The following is a 4,489-nucleotide window of genomic DNA, read 5'->3' on the forward strand; positions in this document are numbered from 1 at the left end:
TCTTAATTTTCTCTTTGGCTTTAGACTTTAATTTGGTCTACCTCATTTCGTTTATGATTTTATGTTACGTGTATTAGTTGTGTACGAATATGTTTCCATAACGATATTTGATATAAGAGCCAAAGGTTGAGAAGTGTTTTATTATAAGATCGGTGTTGACGTTCGTGTTACAATTCCTTTAGATTGTTGGATTGATTTATACCGGATTCAAGGTGATGAAGTTTAATGGATCCAATCACACGTTATGAAAATTAATTAAAAATGAACTTGGTGTTATTGAAGGAAGACTACAATTGTTATCAAAGGAAAATAAAAGAAGTCCTAGAGATAAAATAATTTGTGGGAGAGATTATACGATATCTAATTCGAAAGAACACAAACACTTATACAAAAATTATAAATTCAAGGAGGCAAATCTAAAAAATTTCAAATATAATTCGCACAATCAAGTATTAAATTTAAAGGGTTCACAATAAAACATATTTCAGAAATGTGATTTACCCAAAGATGGAAAAGTGTTGTCATCTATGATTACATAAGAGAATCCGAACTGTAAATAAAATTTGAATTTGAATGCTTTGTTTTATATAATACCACACAAAGATTGCTTTTGCACATATTGATTATATGATTGCAGCACAATTTACATGACTAATAATAATGCATGCAAATTGTTGGGATTGGAGATGTCAAAATCATTATATTTCATAGTATCAAATATACACTTTTTAGTCTGTAGAATGTGTTGAACTTGCGGATGATGATTACAAATGGACGTTGATGATTATTAAGGAAGAGTTGATGAAAACTTTATATTGATTGATCAAGGATATTATGGGTGGTAATATTATTATTGTAAATGTTGTATCAAAATATGCTATATCGGGCCCACAAATCGAATACTATACTCCAACCTATTATCCAACAACTTAAGTGGGCATGCCTAAAAATGCACTAACAAAAAAGGAGAAAATGCTATCGACTATGAGGCTTTTTTGATACAAATAAAACCATAATTATATTGTTATGGTTTAAAACCATAGCTAAAACCTACAAAATGTTTTTGAAAAAAGGCCCGCGAAAATTTTTGTTCTCACGGGCTAATATTTGAAGAGAGCGAATTATGTGAGACTCTAGCCTCATGCAAGACGGTGCTGCCTGCGAGCTTTTTCATTCACGTAAGTTTTTTCATTTTCTCTCTCTAAAAAACCCTAGCAAATTAATGTCACTATCCTTTTCCCTTTCTCTCTCTCTCAAATCCATATCATTTTGGTTTCAGGCTTTTTTGTTAGGATTTCTCTCCATCAAGTAAATGAGTTTCCGGAGCTTGGAGATTGTGGGTTGGAGATGCAACGACAAGGGTGATGGAGGTAGTTTTGGAGGGGGTGAAATAGAGATAGAGGTGGTGGTGATTACAAAGGGTGGGTGGAGATAGTAGGGGTGAGAGGTAGGTTTGTGACGAGAAAAGGATTAGGGATTTGGGGCTTGCGACTGGAGGTAGGTTTGGAGGCAAAAAAATTAAAATCTCAATTAACATGCATTTCAGATGAATGTTTAAATGCTTCAATGAAAATGCGCATGCATCTTTTGTTTTGTTGGACTAGGATTTGTATCATCCTTAGACAAGATTGGGAGGATGTGTCATCTGTATCTAACCAGGGACCATGCTATATTCCTACACAACCTCTTACATGGGGACGACATTCAATCCATAGCTTAGTTTCACAAGAAGACACTCTTCGATGACTACTGCATCTCCAGCCAGAATGACGACCGCATCACCTCCGCCATTAACCTCATCCTTGTACATTGCCCTTTTGCAGCAACCTCACTATTGAGGGCGGAGACCACCTCTAGATTAAGCTTGTCTAGAAGCTCTAGTTCCCTCTAGCCCATGCCTTTCCTCACTTTCAAGACTAAAGTGCTTGTTTAAATGCCTAGCCTAATCCTTATTGACAATTGCGTTGTGACGCTAATGCATTTAGCCTCCAATTCTATTAAAGCCTACTAATGGTGTTATCTATGGACTTATTTATTTTTATGTGATTGTTTAAAATCATTGTTGAAAACTTAAATTTGTTTCCTTAAGGTGATTATCATCAAGCATTTTTTTTTTTTTTTTGGAGCTATTGGTTTATGCTAGAGTTAGAAATTTATATCCATATGGCTATTTTGCATGTTGTTCCTTTAGTTAGTAGTTTCCATGGTTATGATATTATAATCAATATATATTGGAAATATTGTTTAGTCATGAGAAAATTAAGTAGCTGATTGTAAGGAGGTCAAGAAAGCTGTTTATTTTTTATCCAATTCTATCTTATCTTTGATATTTGAAGCACAAGTTGCTCTTTTGAGACTTTCTCTTTCTTATTTTACTTCATAACAAATATTTGATTGATTTGTAATAGCTATTTAAAAATAAAAGAATAAAAAAAATCATTTGTAGTATTTGTGATAATTGTTAGTGCATTGATTTGTGCATCTTGTTTGTCAATCATACGAGTTCCTATGTTATGTAGTCTGTTGAGCCTTTAAAAGCTGAAGACCGAAGACGCAAGAGTACAAGATCATCAAGGAATGGAAAATATGTAAATAAGGTGTTTTGGTGACCCTAATCATTGACCCAATACAAACCTTAAACCTCTAGATGATCTTGGCTTAATAGGTAAATCTTGCCAATCATCTTTTAGTCTTAGGATCTGGCGTAATTGAAATATAATAAGTAAGGTTAAAAGAGGTGCGGAACTATTGTGAAAACATACGTCCAAAACAACAGTTTTTGAGTGTTGCTCGATCCCATCGAGCAGACTTCGAGATCCCCTCAATGACATCGAAGATTCCCTCGATGGCATCAAATAGAGAGTCAGATATATCCAATAAGAAATGAATATTTTATCCGATTTTCTCGATGATATCGAAAGTTTACTTCAATGGTTTCGTAGACCACCCGTGGTATCAAAAAGTAACTCAGATATATCTAGCAAGAAATATATTATATTATCTGATTTTCTCGATGGCATCGAGGTACTCTTCGATGAGATCGAATGTCGCCTCGATGCCATCGATAAATGGCATCGTCAGAACTGTTTTTTGACCATTGAAACTTGAACTTCTTATAAATGACATTTGGTTCTTGGGCATATGGATGAATTTTTAATGCAATAGAAGTTTAGGTGATTCCATGATTATATTCCTCATCTCAAGTCTTTAAACCAAATAGTTCTAAGTTATCTTCCTTGAGATTAACACTCTTATAAGGATTTCAACCTCCACCTTAAAGATATGCTTGAACTCCTCAATTTTTTAGAGATTAGACTCAACCTCTATAGGCATACCATTGTCTAAATTCTCTAGAAGACTCATATAGGTGAATCCTTAAGGAAATACAACTTCACATTAGTTATAGGAGATTAAACTATACATGTATATGTTTGGGATTGTCAATTGCGCACTTGTTTAATTATACTTATGAGATTGGATGCTTAATTATTTGTATGCATGATTAGATGAATGCTAAACTTGATAGTTAGCACACACACATGTACACTATCATGTTTATTGACTAGTTGTTTAATTGACATATCATTTGTAGTATATGTGATTAGACCATCTATTAGCTTGAAAGCTTTAAATTTAATTGTCTTGCTTAGCTTAATTTGCATATTAGCCTAAGTAGACAATTGTGCTTTAAAAAAATAAAATTTTTATTTAGTCTTAATCATCTCCCCTTTAGAACATAGCCTTCATTTCTTATAATTGTTAAGCTTCCGCATGCACAACCGTAGTAATCCTATTACACCACATGCGAATTGTCAATAATGTGTTGAGATAACAACATTGATTCTATTGTCTTCAATGCTCCAGGTAATTTGGTTTTCTTTTAAAAATTGGATCAATTGAATTTGGGATTTCATTTACATCATTAACTAAAGGAAATTCAACACTTGAGGTCTTGGTATTGATCCCTAGTGGGGGTGGCTAACATGGAGGGTGTGTACTGACATGGTGTGTACTAACAAGCTAACCCAACCCCCAAAAAAAAAAAAAAAAACCTAAAGGAAATAATAAGGCATTGAAGTATAATTCAAGTCCTTTAAGCCGTGGCCTAATTGCATCTTTTTGGAGCTTCCAATCTCATAACATTTGGAGGGACGTCACTTACAGTTTGAGCTGATGAAAGTCAAAAGCAAGTTATAATGTTTGCTATTTGGTAAACTCTTCACTGTTATTTAAAGGTTGTGCTTTAATGTTGAAATTTATTCTTTCATAGGTATTGTCAATGCAAAATCTAAGATGGTCAGGGATTAACAATTACTGTCTTGAGGAGATTTATGCCATTTCTTCCGGCCATTGATCAATTATTTTATTTTTCCTTTTGTATTTACAGATTTTACAACTGAAGTTTAGAAGCGGTGAAACCTTTTTCTAAGATGTGAATCTCATATAGGCTATGCTTGAGTTCTATACATTTATTTCATCATAAAAATGA

The 4,489-nt window shown here is 33.5% G+C and overlaps 1 long non-coding RNA gene across 1 annotated transcript; it reads left to right on the forward strand.

Moving 5' to 3' along the window:
- The first annotated feature begins 980 nt into the window (after positions 1-980).
- LOC131236774 (uncharacterized) lies at positions 981-2,350 on the forward strand. Its single transcript, XR_009166873.1, has 2 exons — positions 981-1,178; positions 1,280-2,350. It is a non-coding gene; the product is annotated as an uncharacterized LOC131236774 (long non-coding RNA).
- Positions 2,351-4,489: the final 2,139 nt, after the last annotated feature.

This window comes from Magnolia sinica, chromosome 2 (assembly GCF_029962835.1).
Source record: "Magnolia sinica isolate HGM2019 chromosome 2, MsV1, whole genome shotgun sequence".
Lineage (NCBI taxonomy): Eukaryota > Viridiplantae > Streptophyta > Magnoliopsida > Magnoliales > Magnoliaceae > Magnolia > Magnolia sinica.